The 20,811-nt window shown below is 39.1% G+C and overlaps 1 long non-coding RNA gene across 1 annotated transcript in view; it reads right to left on the bottom strand.

The window, feature by feature from the left end:
- Positions 1-20,791, bottom strand: part of LOC139702523 (uncharacterized) — a 28,799-nt gene extending 8,008 nt beyond the window's left edge. The window contains exon 1 of the long non-coding RNA XR_011705132.1: positions 20,757-20,791. This is a non-coding gene — a long non-coding RNA (uncharacterized lncRNA). The remainder of the gene's footprint in view (positions 1-20,756) is intronic.
- Positions 20,792-20,811: the final 20 nt, after the last annotated feature.

The raw sequence follows: 20,811 nt of genomic DNA, 5'->3' as shown, positions 1-20,811 counted from the left end.
TAGCCAGGATCATCTTGGAAAAATTCCCACTGTCTGAGATTTATACTGCTCTGGGAGTCAGAAAATCAGAGTTCCTGTGGACACCTCCCTGCACTGACCAGGCAGAAGGCAGCCATGCAAGACACTCTTGGCTTAGGGGAATGTCTCTTGACACAAATCCACAGAGAGTTTTATGCCACAGGGTTGTGTCAGGGAGATAAGTAGAGGACAATGCCCTCTGGAATCAGTGCTTTCAGCAAACCTGCCCTCTGTGACTGGGAGCAACACCAGTCCTATGTAGTTACCATCGGGGGCTGAGTCTGAAGACAGTGAGGTCAAGAGTAGCAGTTTCTATAAACTTCCTCCAGTAATTCAATTGCTCCCCAGTCCTCGGTGGCTTTGGCCTTTGCCACACTCCTGGGCACACAGACTGAAAACCTCTGGAATGAACGTAGGCCTGGAATGGGCTATATTCTACCCAAAGTTGGTTGGCAAGAAGGTCTGATCCACCACCACCCAGGCCACACAGACCCTTCCCGCTGGATGCAGAACTGAAAACCTCCAAGGAAGAAAGATTCCTGACCCTAAGGAAAGGTTCAGGAATGTTGTTAATAATTCATATATGTTGATATTTCTAAAGAGGAGTAATTCAGATGTCCCCTCTTAAGGAACCAGTAAACAAATGACATAAAGGAAATATTAGTAATGATTAAAAATATGTCTTTAACAAGTACCTAGGGATAAATTACATATTCTGTATAACCTCATATTTGTGAATAACAGAATTATACTGAAAAAAAAAATACATTGAAAAACCTTAACTTTTGTAGCTGAGAAGTGCAATTGTGTCAATTTTTTTTTTATATTTTTAGGTTTCCCCCCCCCCAATTTTCCATAGTTAATGTATAACTTAAGTAATAAAATGTTATTTAATAAATATGAGCATTTGTTTTGTACAATAGCAAGCAGTTCATTAGTAGGCAAAGAGGAAAATCTGACATCTCACTTATTCTAAAGGAGCTTAGAGTTTGATAAGGGATTTTTAAAATTTATTGTTTGTTTGCTTGTTTTTTTAAGGAAAGATGAAATAAATGTGAAACCTCAGCTCATTAAAAGCAGGGATTGAATAGTATTTCCCCAGTGTCTCTCACAGTGCTTTGGTAGAGAAGACACAATAGCACATATTGGTAGTTCTGTAACCAAATAAAGAATGATGAATTCCGACTTGAGATTAGTCAAATACAGTAGGGGGTCCCAGTCTTAACCTGTTACTAAAAAACAGACACAAAGCCAGGCACGATGGTGCTTGCCTGGAGCCCCAGCTACTTAGAAGTCTGAGAGTACAAGACCACTGAGGCCATGAGCCTGGGGGAGCCTGAGTGATACAGCTTTAAAAACAGGGAGGGAGGGAGGGAGGGTGAGAGGGAGGGGCAGGAAATAACATTGAAGACAATTACTTCTTAAGTCACCAAGAGATATTTCCAAGATGACAGGATAAGAAATGAAGTCTCTGTGTTTATAAGATACAAGAAAGTTCTTGTGAGAGCTACAAGATCAAAATTTCACCTAGAAATAGGGACAGGGTAAAATTTTTTTATCATGTAAAATTTTTACTATGGTTGGATACAGAGCAAAAGGAGTTGTTTAAATACATACTGCACATTCATTCCATTGTCTCATTAGACTATTTTTTTCCTAAAGAAAATAAAATTCATTATTACTGAAATCAATATAAAATGCAGATGTGGATATAATCATGGAAAACACATCTATAACAAAAGCACATGAATTATGTAATGATTCTATATATTTTAGAACCTCAATAAAATGGGTAATTTTCTTCTTTCTCTCTCTGTCTGTCTCTCTTTGATACGAAGGATTGAACCCAATTCCTCATGCATGCTATGCAGGTGCTTTAATCACTGAGCTACATCCCCAGCCCAAATTTCTTAAAAATATAAATGAATAACATTGATCCAATGAAAGAAATTTTCAGAATGATTTTCATAAAAGAAATTGAGAAAGTTGTAAGTAGGATTAAACTCATCTAAAATAGGAGCTCATGACAGCTCTATAGAATCCCACCAATAATTTATGAAGTAGATTATTTCTATACTATTTAAGTTTTCCCAGAGTATAAAAAAAGAACAAAATTTTAATTAGCTTTATGAAATAAGAATAATGTTAATACCAAAATCTAACAAAGAAACAAAAAATAAAGTTAGACTGGTCTTGCTTATAAATACCATTGCAAAAATCTTAAATATTTAACAATATGAATTCAGCACCTCAAAAAAAAGAATTTCATAATCAGGATAGTTCAATATGAGGAGATCAATAATTATAATTTATCATCACAATAGTTCTAAGGAAAGAAACGATAGGCTCAATATTATAGGCACTAAAATGGCATGTGACAGAATACTCAACACATCTTGAAAAACCAGCCTCTACCTCAGAGCAAAGCCTGTCCAAGGAAGGGACATCACCTTTGTCCTTGGAAAAACCCACAGAGCACTCTTAGGCACATTCCCACCCTGCTAAGTTGTTTATCTTCAAATAACAGGAGAGATCTGCTGCGCCAGGTGTCCCTGACTCAGTCAGGCTAGGTGGGGATCCATAGCAACCCCCTAGCAGCCACCAATCAGCATGAGACAGGGAAATACCTGGGATGCCAGATGACCCTCCCAGTAGTTTATGGTGGTTGATAATATATTGGGAAACCATGTAGTTCAGCACGTACACCCCTCTTGGCTTAAACCAATCAGTTCAAATGAATACCCCTTTTGTACTGACCAATCACCCCTACCCAACGTGTTCCCGCCAGTGAATGTGCTAATCATGTTTTAGAGTTGTTATTTGATTTGTGTGTGGTGATTTGCTAAGAGATGCTATGATGTATGTGAAGTCCCTGCCTTCTCCAAAGAATGTATAAAACTGCTGTAAACCCTGGGCTCGGGGCCTCTCAGCATCACCAGTTGCTGTGTGTGCACGCGGAGGACCGAGCTAGCTCGCAATAAACACCTCTTTGCTGCTTACATCGATCTTGGGCCTCTGGTGGTCTTTTGGGGGTCCCGAATTCGAGCATAACAATCTTATTGGCAATATTCAATAAAATAGACTCCACGGACACTTCATAAACATAATTTAAAAAAGACATGCACACACATACAAAGCTCTGTGTGTATATATATGCATGTAATTCAGCTCCAAATCTAGCATGCCATTTAATTGAGAAACATTGAAACATTATCACTGAAGTCATAAGACAAGAATTTCCACTAATACCACAATTTATTATACTACTACAGGCATTAGGAAAAAGAAAGAGAACTACAAATCTGTGGTAAAAAAAAATCTGTAAAGAATATCAAATTAAGATTATTCACAGATTATATGACTATATATCTGGAAGACTGAGAAGCAACTATAAGTCACTGTAAATAATAAGAATTCAGAATTTTATTCTGCTGCAGAATAAAATAGACACTAGTATTGCTGTATGTATATACATGTCTGTATAACCAATGTGATTCTGCAACCTGTACACTCAGAAAAATGAGAAATTATACCCATTTGATTCAAATGTATGATATGTCAAGATCATTGTATTGTCATGTACAACTAATAAAAAAAGAATTCAGAATTGTAACAAGATTCAAATTCACACACTTATTAATGGTCTTCATCTGTGATGTTAAAAGAAAAACTGTGGGGGATGGGGTATAGCTCAGTGGTAGAGCACTTGCCTAGTATGTGCAAGTCCCTATCTATGTTCTATCACCAGTATTGGGGGGCAGGTGGAACAAAACTTTAGACAGATTAAATTTAATAAAGCCTATGTGGGCAAAGAATGATTTATGTATTAGACAGTATTCAGAAATAGAAAAGGCTCGGAGAGCTCCACCCAATAAGCATGAGCAGTGAGCTTTTATAGGCAGAACACAGAAGCAAAGTAGATAGATCACTTTAGGTTTGCCTTATTTAGCTTGCTGTGATCAGGTATTTACCTTATTTGGGCTGTAAGGGTCCCGCGAAACGTCGGAGAAAGAGACCACCAAGTGACCACTCATGCAATTGGCAGAAGGGGGGGTTTATTGAACCAGCATGCTGGGGCTCCGTGCCCACTCAAGAAGGGAAAGCAGCCCAGAGCCCCGAGCAGGGGCTGAGGATTGCTTAAGTACACTTTTTGGGGAGGGCGGAGGGCTTTGTATACATCAGAACAAATCATCATGAGGCGCGGGAAAATTGAACAACAACTCCTAAACATGATTGGTTCATTCATTGGCGGGAACAGGTCAGGCTGGAGTGATAGGTCATTCCTAAGGAGGGGGTTACATTTAAACTGATTGATCCAGGCCCTGCAATGCCTGCGTGCAACCACACAGACCCCTTCAGTTATTAAACAACCAATCAGGGGAAATGTTTACTGGGTGGTTCTAAGCATTGTCTTAACAGCTAACTCAGACCTTGCAGCTTAGAAACTTTTACAACACCCGATCTTTTACGCTTTAACTTTTACGCTTTAACTTCAATTTCTTTTACCCTTACATTCCCCACTCCTTTTTTCTGACTACTTTTAATCTTAAAAGTAATGCATCACGATTATTGAAGGGTTTCACATTTCATGAGTTGTTTTGCGTTCCCTGGAATCATTTTCAGCATGGCCTCCATTTTAGATTCCACTCAGTATTAGACCCCGATTTATCTAACTACACTGACTACCTAACTTAAAATCTGGCTTTATTCCCCCCTCTAATTTGGGAACTCCTTACTGCTGTAAGGAAGGGGGGGCGAAGAGAATCTTTTTGGCTTCTTCAGGCTGAAAAGGGACGGTGTGGGGCAAGCAGTTTGGAGTCCCCCTTTAAAAATATCGGGTCTATCGAGTGGTCCATGATAAAAGTTCAATTAAGAAGTATTAGGCTGGAGGGCCATTCGAGTGATAGGTGGTCTATAAGAGAAACAAGAATTTATTAATTTACTGGAACCATATTGATGCAGCAATAAATGTCACAGCACAGGAATATGCCAATGAGTATAATGGCCAAGACAGAGACTAACAATGTTTTCCACCAGGAAGTACCAAGAACCAGAAGCTAAGATATTGTTTCCATGACAAAGTTGCTGAGGACATGGCTTCTATCTAAGCATGTAAATCTTTAAGGATATTTGTCACCTTGCCAGAAATGTCAGGGATGTAAACACAACAACTAACATTTAGGTTTACAGATGTCCTTTTTACTAGTATGACCTATGTCTAATAGAGAAACCTTTAATTTTGCTACTTAGGGCTGGATAACCATACTAGCAAACACCAAGCCTACCTGTGTAGGTTAGGAATATCTGTGGGCCTTAAACTAAAAACTACTTTGGTAGTTCCTTTTAATAGTTATCAGACATTCCTGTCTGAGAATCTCTTTTGTAGCCTCCAGTTTACTTATTTTTGGAAGTTACATTTAATTATTATTTAATTTAAAATGTCTAGGAACAGCTGTGCTTTGGCTTTAACTATCTTTGCTAAGTGTTTAAGATGAAGCAAGTCAAACTGACTTTTGTTCTTATCTATTGTCAACAGTCAGCTGAGTTTCCCTGGGAGTCCTCGGGGAACTTCATAGCAGCTTCTCAGTTCTGCTAGTGCCATTTACCTTAGGATGGGTCCAGGCCTTGCTTGACCATGTGGCTTCCCTCGGAAGCATCAGGGATGTCTCCCCTTTCTAATGACCCTCCTCTTTACAGCAAATGCACCGATTGGCTTTCTGTCCTCCACTGGTCTCATTAATCTCCCTGCTCAGGAGGTTATGTGGCCTAGAGTTGCTGAGCCCTTTGGAGAAGTCCCCTATTCCCTGATTCAGACTGACTCAGAGGGCAAGAGCCGAATATTGGTTTTCTTGGCCCTTTTAATTTAACTAATTTTAAAAACTTGATCTTAAACATCCAGCAAATAAGTTAACAGCCTTATATTAAGAGCACTGGGCTTTAATGTCTATCTCTCTATCCTGTAGGTGATAACTCCTTATCTTATGTTGACCCAGGTTGTGTTCTTAAAGCAATACCTCTTTAAAACATTAACAGGCAATCCTTAAACCATCTATAAGCAAACTACAAAACAAAACTAACTAGGGTAAAAACATATTTAGCTTATATAATAGCTACCTTGAATTCTGGCAGAGTTATACATCATAATTCCCTGTTTGAGATCCTGGTAATCGTGACAAAAACCAACTTTTGGACACAACTTTAAATGTACTGAAATCTGGCCTACTTCCTCCATAGTCACTTTCACATGTAGTGAGATGGGACAGAGCCTTATCTCAAGTAAGGCAGGGCTCTTCATAAATCTTAAGTACTGTAGTTCTGAAACTGATCTTTGCTTTTTTAAACATCATTTTACAAAGCCTACATAAATTGTTGCTCAAGTTCACATGAATATTAGCTAACAAAATATCACACCCAAAACATGAATTAAAGAAAGGCTGAAAGCTTTTAACCTTTTGTAGAAAAGTAGTAATGTACTTTTGTGTTTTGCAATAAAACCTTCACACAGATTAGGCTCTCATTAACTTAAAAATACATTTAAATTGTATCTCAGTGTAAAAAGTAACATAGAACTTTACATATCTTATAGATAACAAGTCCAGTTATAGAACACAAATGATATAAATAAATCAACATGTTTTTCTTTTTAAATCTAAAATTACCATACAATTTTAGAACACCAGCTTGATATAATGCTCTTTCTAAAGCTTCTACCTTACAGACTTGTATACCTGGAAGATATGAACACATTAATAGCACCATAATTACATTGATGTTTTTATATTAACCGAGGTTAGCTTTTAAAGTAACAACATTACAATATTGAAAAATAACAGCTGTTGTTTAACCATAGTTGTATAATCTTTAATTTCTTTAAGATTATTTGCTCAAAAACTTACACACATAACCAACTTACACAAACCTTTTTTATCACTTACTTAAACCTTCTTAATTACTTAATCACATAGACTCTCTTATCCAGAAACACATTTTCCCTCTATTAAATCCATACCTAAAACTTTCTAGTTTTTTTTTCCATCTGTTAACCTCCTTTTGTTCACACTTTAAAACAATATCTGTAAATTTCTGAATTTAAGCAGATTATTTTATAGACACCATCATTTTATCTGTTTACCCAATTTAAATTGAACCATTTGAATCACGTGAATCAAAGATATTTGGATCCATTTTTAAATTTTTTATGAGTGCTCCTCATCTGTCAATTGTCATATCACTGCAGGATATATGGACATACACACATACAGACATACCGACATACAACACATAACACAAGTGTAACACCCTTGTAGCTTTTTCAGGTGAAATCTCCATTGCAATGTTTAAAAACTCCACAGTTGATCAGAAATAGAACTGATCAGAATTAAAATCATGAGCTCCAAAAAAAATGCAGAATCTAAGAAAAAGCAAGAGTCCTAAAAAAGATGACTGGCCAGTAATTAATAAATACCATATAATTTTACTTTTTGGTTGGGTCTAGTTTGAGTTCAGGTAAAAAGACACTTTAACCTTTTTTTTTTTTTCCTTGGGCCTGAAATCTGCCCTCTGTTGAGCCCCAGGCTTCTTCTATTTGCATATCAGCTTAAGTCCTGGCTGAGGTCTGGAAGGAACTGGGAAAACTGGAATTCTGAGCAGAAACCTCATGCCTAAGGCATTTTAGCTATAAGTCATAATTTCTAGGTTTAAGATGTAATTTTCAAAATTTTATATCCTTATATCTTTTTACATTAGAAACACTTGCTCATGCAAAACTGAAAATAGGATCTTTTTCTGATAATATAAAGGCCACCATCAGAGGAAATTCCCTCAGGATCATTAAGCTGCTTCCTTTGTTCTGAAGTTTCTAAAGTAGTATTAAGTTTTATCATGTATATCCAAAATCAAGCCTTAAAAATTTCCAAGACTGTTGCTAATTAATGTCATTTCAATAAGCCAGACCAACATTTTAGTTAAGCAAACAGAGGTGGGGTAATCCCTAAAGTGCAAGTAAGGAAGGAGGAGACTCCCCAAAGCAAAATGGCTTTGGCAGCTGCTGGGAGCCCCTTAGTTCCACCTTTTACTTATAGGATTAGTTCCTCTGGCCTGGTCTGACCCCAGGCACTAGGCATTTCTCACATCTTCTAACTTTTCAGTAGTCAGCTTCCCAAAAAGTTCATCTTCTGCTTGCAGTTGTTTCGAGTTTGAGAAAAGTTTAAGTGAGATATCAAAGTTTTTAGACCCCAGGCATTTCCCTCTGCAGTGGGCGTGCTCAAGCCAACTACGGGAAGAAAAGAAAACACTGCTTCCCTAATCTCGCTTAACAAAGGGGGGTAAAGTTTATCAAAGTTCTTTAAAACACAGCTAAGAGAGGTGTAAAAGGTGAGAACAGAAAAGCTGGCAGTTCTATTGACTTTTGGTCACTCACAGGAGAAGCATTAGGTTAAAATTACTAAAGTTACTTCCACACATCTAAGGCCGTTTGGAATTTGGGACTCTGCATCGGTCCAAAGTAAAACAATGCCATCACACTTAACAGAGACACAGACAAAATGACACACAAAGATCATCATGTAGCTCCCGTTCGTTCACAACCCCAAGATCTACAATCTTGTGACTCAAGGAGAATGGAGGGAAAAGGGGGAGGAGCAGAAGGATTGAGTGATAGGATCTTGGGGGAAGGGGTCGGAGTGGAGGCAGGGACCAAGAAAGGCTTCAGGGACAGAGGCGTGGAATGGCTTTGTCCCATACTGGGAGTTACTCAGGCAGAGACAGGGACAATACAAACGTGACACAGAGACAAGGACAAACAGTAAATGGTTAACACAAGTTTAGAGGCAAAGATTAAAGACAGACTGTCAATCCAATCTGAGAGAAAGAATTGCCGGCGAAACCAAACGGGTTGGCAGCAGAGTACAAACGAGGGCACTCTTGTCCCTCTACCAACTGGGGGCACTTTTGCCCCCCCCCCCAATCCTCTAAGGCGTCCCTAAGAGGAGTGGCCTGTGGATTAGGACACGTCTGTCACCACTGCCAAGGAGAATTTACACTCTCCGCTGACGGCCACGCTGCCAACCCAACCAAACCAATCCAAGCCAAAGACCAAACCTGAACCAAAAAGCTCTGAGAACTTACGCTCTCCACCGAGCCAAAAACCAAAAAGCTCTGAGAACTTACGCTCTCCATCGAGCCAAAAACCAAAAAGCTCTAAGCGATCACAAAGGAAAAACAAGAAGGAGAACAAGGAGGAGAAGAAAAGGAGGAAGAAGAAGAGGAAGAGGCGCCTTACTTACCCCCTAAAGGAGTCCATTGGAGGTCTCCTTGTCCGGCGATGCGCTTTTCCCGGCCAACGCACCAAATGTAAGGGTCCCGCGAAACGTCGGAGAACGAGACCACCAAGTGACCACTCATGCAATTGGCAGAAGGGGGGGTTTATTGAACCAGCATGCTGGGGCTCCGTGCCCACTCAAGAAGGGAAAGCAGCCCAGAGCCCCGAGCAGGGGCTGAGGATTGCTTAAGTACACTTTTTGGGGAGGGCGGAGGGCTTTGTATACATCAGAACAAATCATCATGAGGCGCGGGAAAATTGAACAACAACTCCTAAACATGATTGGTTCATTCATTGGCGGGAACAGGTCAGGCTGGAGTGATAGGTCATTCCTAAGGAGGGGGTTACATTTAAACTGATTGATCCAGGCCCTGCAATGCCTGCGTGCAACCACACAGACCCCTTCAGTTATTAAACAACCAATCAGGGGAAATGTTTACTGGGTGGTTCTAAGCATTGTCTTAACAGCTAACTCAGACCTTGCAGCTTAGAAACTTTTACAACACCCGATCTTTTACGCTTTAACTTTTACGCTTTAACTTCAATTTCTTTTACCCTTACAGGGCATGGTCTGAAAAATTGGATACCTGTGATTAGCTGAAGCTCAGCTGTTTGCAATTGACTGAATTTTGGTTCAGTCAATTGCAAATTTTGGTTCCTTATTTACTAAGTTAACATTTCCCTTTGTTATGGAAGAACTCTTCAGTACAGATACAGCTTCAGGGCAAGGGCCCACTGTTTATTTAACGATATAACCACCTAGATCATTTAATGGAAGGAAAGGCCTTATCTACACGGAAGGATAGCTGTGTAGGGATAAACTTAAGAAATGTACAAAAGTTCTATGAGGACAGTGATAAAAATATGCCTGAGTGAAACTGGCATTTCATCAGCTATGTGAACATAAAAGCTGTGTTAGAGAAGCACCCATTTCATAAAAACAGCTGGCTTCCAGGTATTGGTCATGATATTAACAAATAACTTTACTTGTTCCTTTCTAATTTAGACATGTTTTCTTTTTCTAATTGTTCTGTGTCAAACTTCCAATACTATGTTGAGTACAAGTAGCAGAACCAGACATCCTTATCTTGAGCTGAGGGAAAAACTTAGCCTTTCACCACTTTGTTTATAAATGGCCTTTATCACATGGAAGAATTTTCCCATCTTTGAATCATTTTTGTTTTTCTATCCTGCATTTTTTATTGTGATAAAACACACATAATAACATTTACCTATACAACTCAATGGTGATTAGTATATTCACACTGTACAACCATCATTACTACCTACCCACAGGACTTTTTCATTATTCCAACTGGTAATTCTGAGGCCAGATTTAAAGATAGGTAGTCAGTGTAGTTAGGTAAACCGGGTCTAATATCGAGTAAAATCCAAAATGAAGGCCATGTTGAGAATGAAGTCTGGGAAAAGCATAACAACTCTTGGAATATTAATGTCCCCAAGGCCCAGAGCCCATCCCAAAGAAATGTTAAAGAAACAGCTCCCAGCAAACTTAAAGATGCTGACCCAAAAGTCCTTCCTGCCCAGATTACTCCTTTGGCCCACCTGTGCCCCATCCTTCAGGCCTTCCTGAAAGAGTAAAAGAAATTGAAGTTAAAGTGTAAAAGACCGGGTATTGTAAAGTTTCTAAGCTGCAAAGCCTGAGTTAAAAACGTAAAGGACCAGGTATTGTTAAGTTCCTATGCTACACTCAAAACCTGAAATTCCTGTAGCTGTTAGGACAATTCCTGGGACTGCCCAGTAGATATTCCCCCTGACCATTTAGTTGTTTAATAACCTAGACCCTGTGCAGCCTTGCACGTAGGCATCTCAGGGCCCAAACCAATCAGTTTGAATGTATCCCCCTCCTTAGGACTGACCTATCACTCCCGCCCGACCTGTTCCTGCCAATGAATGTACTAATCATGTTTGAGAATTGTTGTTTGATTTTCCCACGGTGTATGTTGATTTGTTAAAGGAGACTGTGATGTATGTAAAGTCCCTGCCCTCCCAAAAAAAGTGTACTTAAGCACTGCTCAACCCCTGCTTGGGGCTCTGGGCTGCTCTCCCTCCTTGAGTGAGCACAGAGCCCCAGCATGCTGGATCTCCAATAAACCCCCTTTTGCTGTTGCATGAGTCGGTCTCTTGGTGGTCTCTTCCCTTACATTCCCACCTACATTCCATCACTGAAAGATAACATAACAGAGGACAGGAATGCGGGAAAGCTAAAAGAAGACCGTAGCTATAAAAGAGGGAGACCTCCCCCACTTCCACGGATTCCACCTCTTGGGTCCCCTTCTTCCTCTGGGAGAAGTCTTTTCTGCTGTCCTTACTAAAGCCTCTACTTTCCACTCTGACCTTGCCTCGGCGTGCTTCTCTGGTGTTATACTTCAACATTGGGGAAGCAAGAACTCTCACCAGTAAACAGCGGTAACAATTCTACACCCATTAAATGGTAACTCCTGTTACCCCCACTCCTTCCTGAATCCTACCACCATTCCCTGGTAACCACTACTTTCTGTCTCTGTGAATTTGGCTATTTTAGGTAAATCATACAAATGGAATTACATAGTATTTGTCTCCTTTTATCTTAGGTAATTTTATTTAAACTTCTATTTTTCATCTCTTTACCTTTTGTTCTCATTTTCTGTTAAAGGGTTCTTTACTCTTCCATTTCTTTCTTGAGTTTTAATTACTTGTTTGTCCTATCTTGTGTGAGAAACAATGCTCACCTGCCCAAACCCAAAGAATGGACTCAGAGATCCGAGGTGTGGTAGAAAAGTGAGACTTTAGTGACAGTCTTGAAAGGATAGGAGGCACACCAGGAACAGTTATAGTAAGCAATTTATTTATTCCTTGCATACAAATCCTCCTGCCCCAACCCTGGGTACTATGGGGGTTATAATCATCCCAGGTATCACCTAAGTTTCCTTATAAGGTCATTCCCTTTTTGGAAATGACTCCTGAACCAATCAAATCTAGGTGTATGTCTTTAAAAAGGAGTGCACCCTGTGGGGCCTAACTTTGGACCCATTGAGTTGTTTATGCTCAAGGATGCACCAAGCTGGGGAGTGCTGGGTGGGAGTGGGGGAGTTTATTCCTGATGTCTGCCAGTGCAAGATAAGGATATGCTGACAGGTTGCTGGTGGTTTTGTGCTTTATAGTCATCAAAACAAGCTGTTGTGCAAACTGGCTACCAGTAATCCTTCATTCAAAGCTGAGTCATTTGCATCCTTTAAACTAAATACTTTGCTTTGAAAATAGACCATCAAATATTTTATTCCTCACATCTGTTCTATCTATTCTTTAATCTTACAACCTTCCTTTAAACTTTTTTTTTTTTTTGGTACCAGGGATTAAACTCAGGGTCCTCAACCACTGAGCCACATATCCAGTCCTATTTTGTATTTTATTTAGAGACAGGGTCTCACTGAGTTGCTTAGCGCCTCACTGTTGCTGAGGCTGGCTTTGAAATGGAGGTCCTCCTGCCTCAGCCTCCTGAGCCACTGGGATAACGGGCGTGCACCACCATGCCTGGCTTGGACTTTTTTCTTTTCAAAGATCATGTTTAAATCTGCCAAGAAACTGTATCATACACCTGGATATTTCTTTTGCACAAGGTTTGTATTTCCTTTTTCCTTAGTTATATATACATGTGCATGTGTGTAACGTCTATGGTCCTGTGATTATTCTTTTTTGGCTATTACTGATCTGTGACCATAAACTACTACACCAAGGCTAGCATTTGCTGAAAAGGAGTGAGGTAAGAGTTAGGAAAGGTATCTAAGGCAGTCTGAGGCTCCAATTCAGATTTTATTCAGATTTGCTTAACCTTTCATAAAATTTGTTATTTCTAATCATATAAATTATGAAAAGAGTCAAAAAACACATGAAAAGGTGCCCATTGAAAGGAAAGTGACCACAACACTCGGAGCGACCAAGAGATTTTTATTGCAGCAGTGCAACAGAGGAGAAAAGAGAGAGAGAAGCGGGGGGGGGGGGGGGGGCAGCTGGGGAAGGCTTTTATAGCCCTTCTGCTGTGCTGCCTAAATCTAACAGGTCTCTGGGTTTGCAAGCTGCCTTGTTGGCACAAGGGGGGTTAAGTGTTCGGCCTTGAGTGGGGGCTTGGGCATTTGGGCTTGAAGCAAACAGGTGATAAAGAACCAGACAGAGGGTTTGAGAAGCTAGGTCATCCTGCAACTAACTTTGTTTGGCATGCCCTGCAGACAACTTATTCAGGCTGTCCTGCACCTAACATCCATGATCATTAATCAGTAGGGAAATGCAAGTTAAATTCACAATGAGGTATCACTATACATCTTTCAGAATGGATAATTTTTAAGAAACTGACATTAGCAAGTGTTAGAGAGGCTATGGAATACCTAGACTGTGCCATACATTACTGTTCTGTATATTGGTATGTATGGTATTCCAGTTAAATTGGTATAAACATGTTGAAAACTTATTGGGCTACTAAAGTTAAACATGTATTGCTTCTGCCCAGAAACTCTATATTAGCAACTCTATATTAGGCCCTACCCAACTGAGAAATTATCTGGGTAGTAGATATACAGGTAGGTTAATTATGTACACTATTTTGTACTTAAGTACTATATAATAAAATATACTATTTATGTACACTATTTTGTATTTAAGTACTATCTAATAAAATGTACTATTTATTTAAGTACTATCTAATAAAGTGTATTATTTATTACCAAACTCTCCACCGCCAAACTGATGGCCCATATGCAGGGTTTAGGTCTTTGATCTCCTCACTTGTTGGCACAGAGCTTGTTTTTAAGGCAAAGGTGAAATAAACAATTATCTCAACTTCTGAGGGTGGAAAACGGTGTGTACCCAGGACTTATTTCTTTCTTCTGGTTAATTTCATTTCTTAGATAGCTGGATATGATTTACTTTTTAGTTATTTCCCCCTACAAGGAGTATATTTATTGCTTAGGATTATTATTACAGATTTAAGATATTTTATTTCCTCCTACTCCACAGTGTAATCTGAGGACCTAAACAATAGAATTGAGTGAAATTTAGCAAGTTTTTCTATAATAAAGTCTCTTTTGATGGGAAGTGGCAAATAGTTGATTTGAATGTCTGTCTTTAACATCTGAAAATTTACTGACTCATGAAACTACAAAGTGCAGATGTACTTTTACCTACAAGTTTTTACTAAGTACAATAAATCTTATCAGGACACTGTCTCTAAACTCTTCTTTATTTTGTATTGACTTTATTTTTAAGGATTCATTTCCCTCTGGGTGCTAAAAAAACTAGTTACACAGAGCTCTATGATCATACCAAATACATATATAGTAATCCTACAGGGAAAAGCATTTCTTTTGCATGATAGTGTTAACAAAAGTTCCAGAGAGGACTGAGCTTGGGGCATCACACATTCCTGAATCAATCACTGTGCTGAGGAGGATTTGATTTTCTGTCTAGATATGCATGGATCATATAAACCCCTGGGGTTATGATGGGGAGTGATGATAGTGAATTTCCCATAAAAAGATGCCTCCTTTTTTAAAAAACTGGAAATGGGGTTGGAAAAGTACTACGGACAGGCCTTCTAATATTACTACAATCTAATACCTTTCCTGAAAGTAGCTTGGGAGGACTCATCCCATGTTTTTGTATCCTGTAGTTGCAATTTCATTGGCCCTTAGCTACTTAAATGAATGGATCATATTTGAACCAGAAAAGAGAATGTTTCAATTTGGGAGCACAGTAAAAGAATTCTCAGTCCTCTCCTTGATTCCATACATAAATTGCCTTGTTCTCTTAAAGTGTTTGAATATGGGCTTTAAATATGCCTATCAAAATGCCATCAATTGATTTCTCTAATAAAATATGCAAGAGCAAGTAAGAGTCAACTCTGTGATTATGCCATTAGAATTACAATACATTAGTTTTGTAACCTTCACATCTTATCTTCAATAGAAGCACCTCTTCTCAGAGATTAACTCACCATAGAGGATATTGATTGCTCTTCAATTTCACACTGGAATTCTTATCTCAGGGTTTACAAATGTTCACTCTTTCAGATTAGATAAAGATAGTAACTGAGTGTACTGTATGGTAAACTTTGAGCTGATTTAAACATTGCCACACAGTTCTAGATGCTGACCTTAGACAGTTGGCTTGCTAGGCACAGACATTCCTCAATTATGTATGGAGTTGATTGATTTAAAGATTTCGATGTCTGGGGCTGGGGTCATAGTTCAGTGGTATCGTGCTTGCCTGGCACATGTGAAGTACTGGGTTTAGTTCTCAGCACCACATAAAAATAAATAAAATAAAGATTAAAAAAAAAGATTTGGTATGTCTTGGGGGGGCTATTGCCTGTAATCTAACAAGCGTTTACCTTCTCCCAGGCCTTCTCTTACCTACAATTTCCCAACTTTAACCATAACATCTCCATATGGACTGGCTTATTTTGTTCTGTTTTAGCAGGCAAGGGAGAAGCAGAAGGGAAGAAGAGTTTGATAATCTTGCCAATTTTCTTGCTCCACTGTTTTATCAGCTTTTTGGCTGCCATGACCAAAAGACCTGACAAGAACAAATTTAGAGGAGGCAAAGTTTATTTGGCACTCATGGTTTCAAAGATCTCTATCGATCCATAGTTAGCTGGCTCCACTGCTCTGGGTATAAGGTGAGGCAAAACCTCATGGTGGGCGTGGTGGAGAAAAGCAGTTCAGATATAGCACCAGAAAGCAGAGACACAGACAGTTCCCCTCAACACAGACAGAATATAAACCCCAGGGCTCTCCCCCAGCAATCTACCTCCTCCAGCCACACCCTGCCGGCCTACAGTAATCCCAATCAGGGAGTTGATGCACTGAGTAGGTAAGGCTCTCATAAAATGATCATTTCACCTCTGAACATTCTTGCATTGTTTCACACATGACCTTTTGGGGGGACTTCTCATATCTAAACCGTAATATTCACCAAAAATCTCCTTAAAAAACCTCAAATTACAGGCCATTGAGAAAATCACAAATTAGCTGGACATGCCATGCAAAGGAAATGGAGTAAAAAAGCCCTGGGGTGAATTCTTAATTATTTGTTTCATAATTGTTACATGCTTCTTTATGATTTATAAAGGTTTTGTAGAGAAAAGTAAAATCTTTAAGGCATTTTATGATAACACATTAAAGGACTCTGCTTTTGTGTCAGCTCAGGTGTTCACGGGAACAGGAATATAGAATGCTAGTCCTTACTTTTAATTGCACTTTCATGATTAATTTTTCTTCCTGTTAAATCTTTTACACTGGTATGTAAAATAAAAAGAAATGATTATTTGATTTCCCTTCTGATGATCTGTAATGATTTAAATTGCAGATATTTAATATTACTTAATGTATTCAAACATAAGTTTGATTTAAAAAAAATCTCATACCTTGTGAAGGCAATGAAATATTTCTCAATGACCTGAGGACCAAAGGAACCATCTTTCCAGTTAAATGAGTCTTATTACAAAGGACCAAATGGTTAAAAAGAGAAGAATGTGTACATTTACTTAGCTTCTGCATGTGAAGCTTGGGTTCCACTACTACCTGTATTACTTACCCATCTTCATCCAAGTGAAGCAAAAGGGAATTCATAACATTTTTTTTCTCATCTGAACAACTAGTGAAATGAATAACAAATCTGAATTTTAATCTTCACTAAATAGCTGAAAACCTTGTCTTTTGGCTGTGTTGGGCTACTGCCTCATCAAAAATACATAAAATTCTCTGTCAATTAATGAAAGAGAAAGGAGTAGTTTGGCAATAACTTTCAAATTTTCCTGAATTCAGATTTTCAGTTATGGCTAAAATGAGGCTTTTCATTCTTGCATGCCCCTTTAATAATTTGGCAGGCAACACAGTCCTAGAATTTAAGCTTCCTTTTTAGTTCATGACTATTAAATAGATAATTCCTCAAAACATACTTCTTATATTAAGGATTATGTAACCACATTTTAAAAAATAAATTCGTTTTTCTTGTTGGTATGTGTTTCCTTTTCATTTAATTTGATTATCTGCTGGTGTTGGGGCCAATAGATTTGTGAATATTCTGTGAATGTGTACCTGTATAAGTGTATATATATTTTCTTCCAGCTAATACCTCAGATGTGTGATTGTTTAATAATATATATACCACACTACATTTGCACATAGCAGGGCTTCCATTAGCAGTGGATATTCATATTTCTAAATTTGAATATCCACAGAATTAGTCCACAGAATTTCATTGGTGTAAATTCTTTCAGTTGATCTTTTTTCATATTTTAATGCAAATTCCTACTGTAAGGCCTATACTTCTTTCTAAATCTAGCAATCTGGAAATATATAAAGGTAAGAAGTGTTTCTTAAAGTATCTTAATTTAGTAAGTGATTAAAAATTGGGATGATTAGTTGCCAAGATGTCTAGTAACTGCATAGCAGATGACACCTGGCATGAATACGGGTCTCATTTACCTCACAAGATTCTATATGTTCTGATATTCTACTTTGTCACTTAAGAGCACCATTAAACTTTGGAGTATTTTAATCATTGCTTTGAAAATGAATTGTTTGTGAGATTGGATGACTATAATAATGATAAGAAATGTAATTGATATTTTGTAATTTATATTAAGAAATGCTTCTTACCTTTTTTTGCTTTGATTTTGAGATTGCTACATAAGACTTTCTTATTTAAAGTTTAGTTTTAGTTTGTTTTAAAAAGCTACAGGTAATTTTCAAGGTATGATGGAATTTTTAATGGAAGCCTTATGTAAGTTGAGTGAAGTGAAACTGGTAAAGGCAATATTACTTTATTTGTAGTGCATTCAAGATTATATAATTAGGTTTAAAGATGAAATGTTTGATTTGTAAAATATTTAATGTTATATCAGAGTTATATAAAATAAAATTTTCTGTGTGAGAACTGTTAAAATGCATTTGATTTTTAATGAATGTTCTACTGAATGATTTATGATGAATTTTTTGTCTTTCAGTCTCTGTAGTTTATCTCAATATATTAATAAAAAGGTTTGTTCTCACAAAAAAAAAAAAAAAAAAAAGCCCTGGGATGAGAATGTGTTCAGTGACCTTCAAGGAACATACTAAAAGGGAACATCCTGAACTTGAGACTATTATGTTAAGTGAAATAAACCAAACTCAGAAGGTTGAGAGTGGTATGTTTTCTCTCATATGTGGAAGCTAGAGAGGAAAAAGGAAAAGAAAGTTGGAGGTGGGGCAGGGATCTAATGAATCAAAGGGAGATCATTAGAGGAAAAGGACCAGGGGATGAGAGGAACAGAGTGAGGGCAAAAATGTTAGAGAGTGATATTGGCCCAATTATATTGTTATATTGTGTGTATGTATAAATTGTAACAATAAATCCCATTATTATGTACAGTTATAATGCACCAATAAAAATTGTGGAAAGAAAAAAAAAGAGGGAGCATCATACAAATGTAGGTATACCCAGAGGCCAAGACATACAGGGTTGTAGAATTTGGTGTGGGCTTTGGATATTATTCTTAGTGTGACTGGAGGCTGTTGGAGTTTTGAGCAGGGAGCCTTCTAAAGGATCAACAACAGTTAGGTGAAGAAATAGGCTATAGCAAAGTCCATGAGTCAGGGTCCAGTCACAAAATAGAAAATAATCTATTATTTCATATTGGGGGAATTTTAAGAATAACAGATGTCAAAACAGAGAATGGGGTGATACAAGAGATCAGAAGCTTCTACAAATAACCTTGGCTGGAACCCATAGGGCTGAACAGCTCCTGTGCCAACTGAATATGCTATTGTCTCTTATCCTCTGTCTAATAGACAGGTGTCACCTTGACCAAGGAAGGAACTCCTAGAGTCAGGAAGAAGCCAGGTGGCATGAGAGCCTAAAAAATATTATCTATGCATTCTGGGTCCCTGCGGTACAATCAAGGCAAGTGTAGAACTGAGAAATAACAGATAAATAACCACCAAGGAGGCAAGAGCAGAAGTAGGGAGACCATTAGGGTGCTATTGCCATACATAGATCAGGTGAAAGATGATTATTGTTTGAACTAGGGTAGAAGTATTTAGATTTAATATCTATTTTAAAGACAGCCAAAGAGAAGAGCTAAGGGCTTCAGCTTGAGTAAATGGGATGAAGAACAGTCTCATTTATTGAGACAGTGAATACAGGACGCATATATTGTATTTGGTGAAGAATAGAGTTCAATTTAAAGTTAAGACTCCTATTATAAATACAAATGGAGATAAATAGAATGTAGCCGAACCCTTTGGAATTCAGAGGAAAGATCAGAATTAGAGCCTTCTCTGACCACTATCCATAGGATTACTTGAGCTAGTGACGGTGAAAAGAGGACTAGGGCACTTGAACACTTAAAGAGAACAGAAAGGGGCGAAAGATACAGCAAAGAAAACCCAGAGGACTCCAGTGGGCTAAAACAAAACCCAAAAGAGTGCAGGGAAAGTGGGCGGGGGCACTGTTTCTAGAAATGAGAATGACAACTGTGCCAAATGTTGCTGAATAGAACAAGAATGAGAACTAAGCTCTCCTACTAAATCTGCAAAAAGGAAGTGGGAAAGAAAACTTGAATAGTGTGGGTTCCCTCTATTAGGAGGAGTTGAGAGGAAAACCGGGATGATTTGCAGCTGAGAGAGGGAGGGAGGTGGGGGATGTGGCTCAGAGGTCGAGGGCTGGCCTAGCATGCACGAAGCCCTGAGTTCCATCCCCAGGGCTTCCCCGCCACCCGCAAAGCCCTAAAACCAAAACCAAAACAAAACAAAAAAAAAACAAAACAAAAAAACGGTTGGGAGATGATAATGCTCATTAATTATATTTCTGGAAATTATCCCTGGGCTAGCATTCCAGGAGATTAAGACCTGATTTCCTGCCCTCGAGAGAATTTCTGAGCTCCACCTGCAATGCTAAATTGTGGCAGCTAATTCGCGAAAGGCAGGCTCGCGGTGGGGGGGGGGGGTACTGAGGGGGTACTGAGGGGGTGCTGGGGGCAGCTGGAGGAAAAAAGGTGGGTCCTTCCTCCACTTGGTGGCCTCGGTGGCTGGTGGTTTGTGGCTGAGGCGGCGCTGGGCGCTGCTCTGGGGCCCACTCTCCCACCCAGAGGCGAGACCCTGCCCACCTAGGCCCAGCGCGTTCGGCACCCCCAGGCCCCCCGACTCTGTGTATTCAGCCACATCTGAAGAGCCACAGAACGGAGGAGGAAGGAAACCCGCTTTCCAGGGCGTCTCGGTGTGTGGGCTGCATTCTCTAGGCGTCTGGGTACTTCCTGCACGATGTCTGGCTCTCCGCAGCTGCTTGCCCCTCTGCGACTCAGCTCACTTCTCCAGGACTACTCTTCCCTTTTTTTGGGAACCATCCAGGGGTTCCCTTCCCCAGCCCCCGCAACCTCTTCACTCACCTCGAAACCCAAAGCCCAGCCACCTCCGCTCGCCGTCAGGGAGGAGGGAGCCGGC

Source organism: Marmota flaviventris, chromosome 17 (genome assembly GCF_047511675.1).
Source record: "Marmota flaviventris isolate mMarFla1 chromosome 17, mMarFla1.hap1, whole genome shotgun sequence".
Lineage (NCBI taxonomy): Eukaryota > Metazoa > Chordata > Mammalia > Rodentia > Sciuridae > Marmota > Marmota flaviventris.
This window is presented reverse-complemented; position numbering and strand designations above follow the sequence as displayed.